Source organism: Papio anubis, chromosome 5, assembly GCF_008728515.1.
Source record: "Papio anubis isolate 15944 chromosome 5, Panubis1.0, whole genome shotgun sequence".
Lineage (NCBI taxonomy): Eukaryota > Metazoa > Chordata > Mammalia > Primates > Cercopithecidae > Papio > Papio anubis.
This window is the reverse complement of record NC_044980.1, coordinates 112,640,326-112,651,376: the sequence shown is the minus strand read 5'-3', so window position 1 is coordinate 112,651,376 and position 11,051 is coordinate 112,640,326. Positions and strand designations below refer to the sequence as shown.

General features: G+C 39.3%; 1 pseudogene; it reads right to left on the bottom strand.

Annotated features, from left to right (window-relative positions):
• Positions 1-2,076: 2,076 nt before the first annotated feature.
• Positions 2,077-9,313, bottom strand: LOC103885359 (annotated as a pseudogene).
• Positions 9,314-11,051: the final 1,738 nt, after the last annotated feature.

Here is an 11,051-nt window from a genome sequence, read left to right as displayed (position 1 = left end):
AAATTGAAGCTGGCTGCAGAAATTTGCTTAAGTAAAGAGGAATTAAATGCTAATCACCAAGATAATGGGGAAATGTCTCCAGGGCATCTCAGAGAACTTGGCAGCAGCCCCTCCCATCACAGACCCAGAGGCCTAGGAGGGAAAAATGGTTTCCTGGGCCAGGCCCAGGGTCCAGGGTCTCCCTGCTGTGTGCAGCCTCTGGACTTGGTGCCCTGAATCCTAGCTGCTATAGCCATGGCTAAAAGGGGCCAAGATATAGCTCATGCCATTGCTTCAGAAGATGCCAGCCCAGAGCCTTGGCAGTTTCCACATTGTGTTGGTCCTGCAGGTGCACAGTAGACAAGAACTGAGGTTTGGCGACCTCCACCTAGATTCAGAGGATGATGGAAATGCCTAGATATCTAGTCAGCAGTCTGCTGCAGGGGCAAAGCCCTCATGGAGAACTTCTGCTAGGGCAGTGCAGAAGGGAAATGTGGGGTCATGGCCCCCACACAGAGTCCTCAGTGGGGCACTGCCTAGTGGAGCTTTGAAAAGAAAGCCACTGTCCTCCAGACCCCAGAATGGTAGATCCACCAACAGCTTGCACTATGCACCTGGAAAAGCCACAGACACTCAATGCCAGCTATGAAAGCAGGGAGGGGGGATGTACCCTGCAAAACCACAGGGACAGAGCTGCCTAAGGCCATGGAAGCCCACCTCTTGTATCAGTGTGCCCTGAATGTGAGACATGGAGTCAAAGATCATTTTGGAACTTTAAGGTTAAATTACTGCCCTGTTGGATTTTAGACTTGCTTGGGGCTTGTAACCCTTTTGTTTTGGCCAATTTCTCCCACTTGGAACAGGTGTATTTACCCAGTGCCTGTACCCTCATTGTCTCTTGGAAGGAACTAACCTGTGTTTGATTTTACCAGCACATGGGTGGAAGGAACTTGTTTGTCTCAGATGAGACTTTGGACTTGAACTTTTGAGTTAATGCCAGAATGAGTTAAGACTTTGGGGAACTGTTGGGAAGGTATAATTGTGCTTTGAAATGTGAGCACATGAGATTTGGGATGGGCTGGGGCAGAATGCTATGGTTTGACTGGGTCCCCACCCAAATCTCATCTTGAATTATAGTTTCCATAATCCCCATGTGTCATGGGAGGGACTCAGTGAAAGGTAATTGAATCATGGGGCAGTCTCCTGCTGTTCTCATAATAGTGAGTGAGTTCTCACAAGATATGATGGTTGTATAAGAATCTGGCATTTCCCTGCTAGCTCTCATTCTCTCTCCTGCCGTCCTGTGAAAAGCTGCCTTCCACCATGATTGTAAGTTTTCTGAGGTCTCCCCAGCGATGCAGAACTGCGAGTCAATTAAAACTCTTTTCTTTATAAATTACCAAGTCTCAGGTATTTCTTCATAGTAGCATGAGAACAGACTAATACGGAAAATATGAATTAAAAGCATGGATCTTTAAGACAAATTCACCTGGATTTGACACTCATTAAGACCCCTGAGAATGTGCCTTGACTTTTATAAGCATCAACTATTAAACTGGAATACTAATAAAAATAAAATAATAACAGTGGTCAACTTTCATTGAGTGCTTCCGTGTGTAGGCTCTGCTCTAAATGCTCTGTATATTAATCCTCACGCACCTATTAACCCAATTAATCCTCATCAGCCTATTAATCCTCACCATATCCTTATTAAGTATATGCCATTATTATTATTATCACCATTTTACAGATGAAGAAACTGGGATACAGAAAGTTTACTATGCCCAAGATCACAAAGCCAGTAAGTGGCACCTCAGGGATTCCAACCCAGATATTCAAGCTCTAGGGTTCACACATTTAACATTATTAGTTGTCAGACATAGTGACTCATGCCTGTAATCTCAGCACTTTGGGAGGCCAAGGTAGGAGGATTGCTTGAACTCAGGAGTTCCAAACCAGCCTAGGCAACATACAAAGATAAATAAGTTTAAAAGTCAGCCAGGCATGGTGGCACACACTAGTAGATCCAACTACTCAGGAGGCTTAGGTGGGAGGATCACTTGAGCCGAGGAGGTCGAGGCTGCAAAGAGCTATAAACACACCACTGCATTCCAGCTTGGGCAACAAAGCAAGACCCTGTCTCTAAACAAATAATACAATACATAAACAAACACTATTAGCTTCACTTCTTCCTCATATGGTTGTAACAAGAAAATATAATAATAAATTAAAAGACCAAGCATTTAGTACAGTGTCTGGTGCACAGAAAGTGCTCACAATAATCAACAAAAGAAAAAACAAAGTTTGAATCCTGATTTTTTTAATGGCACCAAATATTTCTTTTCTGTCCATTTATCTTTGTTTCTCTAATTTCTCCTTTTCTTGGACTCTCTTCCATTAAATTTTTGTTAGGACCCTTCCATCACTCTGACTTGTTGATATATTATCCTTTCCTTGTCCCTCATCCCCAATTGCCTTCTCCAACTTCTCCCATTGCTTCCTTTCAAATCTCATTTTTCTCAATTTCAAGACCATTGACAGATCAGCATGAGAAACAGCAGAGATAGTTTATTTTCATGATATTCCCTTCAGAATCTCACTAGAATAAATGTTTTTGTGGTATTTATGACAAAACACCCCAACCTACCTGTACATACACAATCAGAGTTTATCAGATCTCTCAATATGTAAATAGAGGCTCTTCAGTGATCAAAAGGGACCAAAAAAAAAGACCTCCTCCATGCTGTTCTGTCTTTGTGGCAGTGTGTGTGCTGACTACAGTCTGAGGCACAGGGCAAAACAGCAAGTTAATTAGATAAACCCTTTCTTTGACTCATTGGCAAGATCTTCTATCAGGGAAATCCACCCTGACAGAAGCCATGAAATCTTCACAATTTATGTTCTTCTGCCATGGCTTCAGCCGGTCCCTCCATTCGGGGTCCCTGACTTCCCACAATAATCTTCTCTTTCTTTTTAATCAGTAGTCTAAATGCTAACTTATTCGCCTTAACCTTTCCTCCCAAATGATAATCACTGAGCATAATGTGCATATGCAAAATAGTCACAAGGAGACGTTCAATCAAGGTGCCTGACAACTACTCTGATTACTATGTTTTTCACAACTGCCAAGAAGTTGGCTAAGTGCAGCCTGGACTTCTTTCCCAGTGTAGAAGAATATTGCTTACAGAAATGTGAATGATTCTGGTGATTACTCGTAAACGTCAGCAGATGGCCCAGAGATGGCTCCACGATGGATGCACTTTGTCTCCTTAGGCAACCTTGAATTATCCTAAGTTACAGAAAAGTTACATCAATGCTGACTTTACACTTTTTGAAACTAAACAGAGTATGAATTAATTTAATTTACTTTAAGTTAGGTATTTTCCAATGAAGAAACATTCCCAGGTGTTGTAAGTAAACCGGCAATTTAATATCTTCCAATGAGCAATCTTCTCAAGGTGGCGACATTTCCAGAATTTGCAGTAGTTCCATTTCTGTGGCAAGCAGCTGTTTGCTATGACTTGTGGACAGTGGTCAATTAATAAAAAGTTAGTCTATACATCAAGAGACTTTAATATACACATCTTACACTGAAATATAACCCCCAATTAAGAGTTTATACCTTATTTGCTCTTTTAGACATAACTTGTTTCAAGTGTCAAACAAGTAACTTTGTTGTTGTTGTTGTTGTTTGGTTTTTTTGTTTGTTTGTTTGTTTGTTTTCTGAGTTAAGCATCCAATCTCCTTTGTTAGGAATTTCTGGTTCAGGAGACTTGCATGAGGCCTCCTACTCTAGAGCCCTCAGAATCCCCCATTAATTGAGAATCCTAGTTTCCCCCCAGCCCTTTTGTTCAGAACCACCAGAGAAATGTTAGCTAGTGGGCACAGCTGTCAGCTGCCTGTCACAGGGCAAGCATGCGAGGGATGCCATTTGTGGGAACAGGTACAGGGGAAGAGGATTTTCCTAGGATGGGAAGTGAGAGTGAGGAAAGTCAGAAGACAGAGAAGTCCCTGAGAATAAATATACAGGAAGGACAACCATGTAAACCACAAAATGGAGAAAGTAGAATGCATTTTGTTTTATCATAAAGCAGTGCTCCCAAACTTTCCATAGCATGGCACACCCCGAGGGTGGAGAACTAACATCTGAGCACACCTGGATGGTGGATGGGACCCACTTCTGGGTAACCTGATGAGGAAGCTCTAGTGTAGACATTCAGGATGCGGTCTTCAGAGCAGAGAGGGCCTGGTTCAAGTCCCTGTTCTGCCACTTACTAACTGCATGACCTTGTGCAAGCTACTTAATTTCTCTGCTCCTTCTCTGTGAAATGGGTACAATGTGGTCAGGAATAAAGGAACTAATGCATGTACAGCGCTCAGCACGAAGCCTGACACACAGCAGGCTCTCACCAGGTGCTATCCTCAGCATGACTGCTTGGTTGAGCTACTGTGGCAGTGGCAGTTTGTGCCCCAAGGGGGTGGGCTCAGGAGCCCTTGCAGCAAGGGGCAGTGACCAAGGAGGCAGGGGGTAATAGCCTTATCTTTTCAGCCTCTCTGCCTTGGACCTTTGCTCCTATTGGGTCCCGAGTTAGGAAAACTAAGGACAAAACCAGGGACTGACAGGCTCCATTTGAAATGGAATCCTCTCCATCTCTGAGTGACCCTATACCTGACAATATCACTCCCCCAGTGTGGGAGTGATATTGTCCAGTGTTAGTAAAGCCCAGTGACAAACGCACTCCCCCACCCCAAGTTCTTCCACATCTCCCATGGTGGACAGCACAGCCAATCAGACAGTGTATTTATGGGCAGGGCTGGCTAACCAGGTTGGGTAAGAGTCCGGAACAGGGTCAGGATGATCTGGCTTCCCATTGACTGACAAAACAGAATCCTTCTCGCGTTGCTGTCTGATGTACTGGTTCAACAGGGTGGTCAGCTGCAGGGGCTGGTGCTGGAGCAGGGAGTGGGTCTGGGCGGTGAGGCGGATGAGGCCTACTACAAGCTCCCCCCGTGCCAGGGGCAGGCTGGGGAGATTGGAGTAGTTGATAATGCCCTGCCTGCTGAGGATAGTGTCACTAATGCAGCGACCTAGCAGCGGCAGGAATGGCACAGTCCTTAAGATCCGGACCATCTCCTTGACCCTGGGTTCTTCACTGACCAGTAGCACGTTGTGCCCCACAAAAAGGGGCAGCAGATTTTGGCACTTGAAATCCTCCAGGAAGGGCTTCGGTACCTGGTTGGGGAAGGCCTTCATCAGGATCTTGCTTTTCCGCAGCTGGTGTCGCGTAAGAAGCTTGTCCTCTGCGCTCGGAGCCACCTTCTGGCAAACAGTTATCATTTGGTTGTCCTGGAAAACTGCTGCTACCTCCCGGTGGAGAAGCCTGATGAGGCCCCTCTCCTGAAATTGGAAAGCAATAACCAAGGGTACATCAGCTGTCACTTCTCCTGGCAACCTTTCTCCCTCTGTGGTAAGTTCTAGGGCTACCAGTGATGCCTCCTGTTGGGGGCCGGGAGGAGATGGCAGACATGTTGGGTTGACGGCTGGTGTCTAGGGGATATATTCAGTCACAGCAATCAGCTTCTGTTGCCGAAAATGCATCACACGATGGTGACAGGTAACAGCCTTGGAGCCATAGCAGATAGTCTGGAGGGCAGGCAGCTGGCCTGCCTGGGGCAGGAGACCCCCTCGCAGCATCACCACCATAGCCGCAGCCATCTCCACCTCAAGAATGGACAGAACAGTAACTTTTTAAAAAGTAAATATTTAAGGGCCAGTAGGATCCACATATCTTCTATATGGATTTATCTAATGTCAATAATGTACATTTCTTTGCATCTTAGGAAGTAGTATTCTCATGCTGAATCCCAATAAGCCTCCGTGGTAATCACATAAGTTATCAATAATTTCAATTCTATGGGGATTTTTTTTTTAGCTTAGTTAACTCAAATGTAAATCGCCATATTAAACATACTCAAACACTTTGTTCTCTAGCTTTATCACTTGAAGAAGTTGTAACATGCTTTAAATTATAGTGAAATACAATTTGCTAAGAGTGGCATTTTTAGCACCACTTTTATAGAGCACTTGGTGCAGGAATCAAAATTATTAGCAGTGCCTTTTTTGCTTGTTTTAAGAGACTTCTCACTTTTGGCTGATGGCTACATCTCTAAATAGATTTTACACTCCCTGCTCAGAGATGGAAAAGCACATACAGCTCTCTTCACATTCAAATAACAATCTCTTCACTTATCACCACCAAGTCCAATACCCATCCCAGAACCTATCAAATTAATTACCAAAGCTTTTCTGCTCTCAGGTCCTCACAGATAAAGCATGCCTGTGAGAGCATTTTACACGTTTTACCCCACTATTCCACAGGATAGTCTTACATTCCAGATACCTAAATGGACTTAAAAGGTCCTCTCCTGTGATCCTGTGAATTAATCATAATGACTGCCCTGGGGAAAAAAGAGAGTCCTCAATAGGAGATATCCAAAAAGAACTGCTGCTTGGTAAAAGCTCCAGGTTAGGGATATGTCATCATTTAGCTATGGGGAGTTTAATTTACTAGAGTTCAAAAACAAGAAAGGGGTTATCCACAAAAACCCGTTCAAGATAGCAAAAATTTAAGAGGAAAGTCAGATCAAGGGACACACTGGCACCAAAGTTAAGCAGAGTCTTAGAAAGTAGCCAATATCTGAGGTCAGAAACCAGGTCATAAAGCAAGGGTATCAACAATGGGCACAGTGGAAAATCAGCTCAGAGAACACCTGCTTACCAGGTGTCATTCATTCCCACAGGTTTTTAAAAACCTACCATGGCCACAGTGTCTGGCAGGGAATATTCAGAGACTGTTAACAAAGTAGGCAGAAAACACAATTTTATTTTTTCTAAAGAAAGAATTTAAGTATTTACATATATGTGTTAATGGCACATATTAAAGAGAATAGCAAAAGAAAGCTGAGGAAAATTCAAAAGTAAGAACAAACCCATGAACAAATTCATGAATAATAATCAGAGTTGAGAAAACAGTCTGGGCCAAAGTTGAGGTGAAGGAAAACAATACTTAAAACATGTTCTTTATTGTTTAGTTGGCAAAAAGTAGACCCATTTCAGAAGAGGTAGAGAAGAAAAAAAAGTGTATTATTGGGAGGATGTGAAGGTACCGAATGAAAACGTAAAATGCTATTTTTGTTGCTAAAATTAGTTGAAAGCAATTCATATGACTATACAGAATATTAAAACCTAACACACTGTAATAGCCTTGATTTTTAAGATTTGTTAGGCAGGCATGTAAAGGTAAATATATATACAAAATAGAAGCCATTGAGCATTGAAAGAATACATAGTCATTGAACCTAGTTCTAAAATCCTAAGGTGAAAAATTGATTTTCACATATACATATCCAAATGTACTTGTTTTTAAACCTGAACTTGCTTTTAAATTATACAAGTAAACACTTTGCCACAAAAAGTCACTTGAAAGTACACAAAATACAGCCCTTTTGTCAGGATTTTTACAACCCACAGCATCGTTACAGAATGAATGTGGATGGATACCATGAAAATAATTTCTATCTTTGATTATTATACCCAGCTATGATTTTTACAAAAATGACTAAGGACTTTGTGCAATAGCTGATTAACTCTACTAAATTAGATAACTTGTTGTATTTACAATAATTTTAAGTCTCTGTGTATATCATAATTTGAATAGTTAACACCAAATCCCAAGATAATAGTCCATTTTCTATAAATAATTACACTAAATAAAATTACAAATTTTGGTAATGGCACTTCTTCTTAATCATAAACTATCTCCCTCATGTCCAGTTAATTCTATATTTCATTTAGTTACAAAACATATTAAGGGACTGTAAAAGAGAGTCTGTTGTGAAGTGCACTGATGATAGAATGTTTCAATAATGCAAAAAATAGAAGCTGAAACAAGTTTTAAGCTACCCTAAAATAAATAAGAAACTGTTTGACACAATTTTGTAAAAGTGCTAAAGACACCTGGCTAGCTTCCATATAAATCTGTACTGGATAAATCTTGAAGCATTCTACAGCTTATCCACAATACCTCCCCCTTTTATCTTTGTGAAAAAATTAGCCCTGCCAACTTGGCTATAAAAGACTAACTGGACTTTAAAGATGCTTCAGAACTCAAATATATTTCTAGTTCTTATAATACATAGTCTTAAAATAAACTCCACTTTCTTACTCTTGTGTGAGAGAATCTCTGGTCTTTTGTTTCAAAAGGCCTTTGAGCTAGCTAGAAGAAATCTTGTATCTAGGGAAAAAAGGATGATAATTACCATAAGGAAAACAACTGAAGGTATAAAACTCACTGCTATAGTAGATACACAAATGAGAAAAAGAAAAGAATCAAACTTTATCAATACAGAAACACACCAAACCACAAAAATAAACAACAAAAAGAAGAATAAAGTAACAAAGAATATTCAAAACAACCAGGAAAAAAAAAAAAAAAAAAAAACTAAAGAAACACTGCCTGCAAAAAACATACACCTGGAATGTCACACACAGACTTAAAGGGATGGGAAAAGATATTCTATGCAAATGTATACCAAAATCAAAGAGAAGTAGCTATATTTATATGAGATAAAACAGAGTCTAAATCAGAAACTGTAGAAAAGAGACAAAGATCATTATATAATGATAAAAGGATGAATTCATCAAGACACTATAACAATTATAAATATATATGCCCCCAACGATGAAGCACCCAGACACATGAAGCAAATATTGATAGATCTAAAGGGGGAGATAGGCCTTAATATAATAATAGAAAGGGACTTCAACATTGCATTCTCATTACTAGAAAGGCCATCTGGACAGAAAATCAACAAAGAAACCCTAGATTTGAACTGCTCTATAGAACAAATGGACCTAACAGACATTTATAGAACATTTCATTCACTTCGGGCAGCAACACACTCCTCTCATCAGCACATAAAACATTCTCCAGGACAGACTATATGTAAGGCCAAAAGTCTCAACAAGTTTACAAAAATTAAATCATGTTAAGCAGTTTTTCTGGCCTCAAGGGAATAAAACTAAAAATCAATAACAAGAAGACCTTTAGAAACCACAAATACATGGAAATTAAACAACATGCTCCTGTATAGCCAATGTGCCATTTAAACTTTTTGAAACAAATAAAAATATAATAAAAATATAAATACAACATTCCTATGGGATATAGGAAACGCAGATAAGAGGGAAGTTTATAATACTAAATTTCTGTATCAAAAAAGTAGAAAACTTTTTAAAAACATCTTAATAATGTATCTCAAGGAATTAGAAAAGCAAGAACAAAACAAATCCAAAACTACTAGAAGGATAAAAATAATAAAGATAAGAGGAGAAATAAATAAAATTGAAATTAAATATATAATACAAAAGATCAACAAAATTAAAATTAGTTTTTTGAAAAGATAAGCAAAATTAAAATAGAGACTAAAAAATACTAAATAGGAAATGTAAAGTCAGTTTTGTTTTTAAAATCATTATTAACAATTTATTTTGTATCCCTCCATAAAGAATACATATACAAGCATACATAAGCAATATTTCCTTTCTTGTCTTCATTTTTTGTAAACAAATGATATTATACTGAATATGTTACTCTGTAACTTCCTTTCTTCACTCAATGAACGTTGCAACATAGCATCACAAAAATATATACCTAATTATCTTGAATACCTGCATGGTACTACATTACATGGACATTTCAAAATTGATTTTTACCAGAGTAAAGTTAATTTTTTGAAAAATTAAGCAATATTGACAAATCATTCTCTAGACTAAAAAACAAGACAAGAACCAAATAAATAAAATCAGAAACAAAAAAGACATTACAACTGATGACACAATAATACAAAGGATTTTTAGAGACTATTATGAACAACTATACATCAAAAATTGGAAAATCTAGAGAAAATTAATAAATTCCTGGACACATGCAATACATCAAAATTTTTTTTTTTTTTTTTTTTTGAGATGGAGTCTCGCTCTGTCACCCAGGCTGGAGTACAGTGGCCGGATCTCAGCTCACTGCAAGCTCTGTCTCCCAGGTTTATGCCATTCTCCTGCCTCAGCCTCCCGAGTAGCTGGGACTACAGGCGCCCGCCACCTCACCTGGCTAGTTTTTTTGTATTTTTAGTAGAGACGGGGTTTCACCGTGTTAGCCAGGATGGTCTCGATCTCCTGACCTCGTGATCCGCCCGTCTCGGCCTCCCAAAGTGCTGGGATTACAGGCTTGAGCCACCGCGCCCGGCCAATACATCAAAATTAAATAAGAAAGAATGAGACTCCTGAACAGATCAATAACAAGTAATGAGGTTAAAGCAGTAATGAAGTCTTCCAACAAAGACCACGACTGGATGGCTTCTCTGCTGCTGAATTCTACCATATATTTTTTAAAGAACTAATGCTAATTCTCAAATTATTCCAAAAAATTGGAAGGAAGAGAATTCTTTCAAACTCATTTTAAAATGTCACTTTTACCCTGATACCAAGGCCGGACAAGGACGCTATAAGGAAACAAAATTACAGGACTATATCTTTGATGAACATAGATGCAAAAATCCTCAAAACAACACTCAAACCAAATCCAACAGCACAATGAAAAGAACATTTACCCTGATAAAACGTGGTTCATCCCAGGGTTTCAAGTATAGTTCATCATAAACAAATCTATAAATATGATATATGCCATTAACAGAATAAAGGACAAAAGCCATATGATTATTTCAATAGCTGCAGAAAAGGATTTGACATAATTCAACATTTTTATAATGAAAATTCTCAAAAAAATAAGTATAGAAGGGGTATACCTCAACCAAATGGACACTATACATGACAAACATCCAATTTATATAGCACTTCACGAGAAAAAGTTGAAACTTTTTCTAATATCTAGAAAAGAGAAGGATGCTAATTCTTGCCTCTTCTATTCAACATACCAGAAGTCCTGACCGGAAGTGTTAGGTAAGAGAAATTAAGAAAAGGCCTACAATTTGGAAAAAAGTGGTTAAATTGTCCC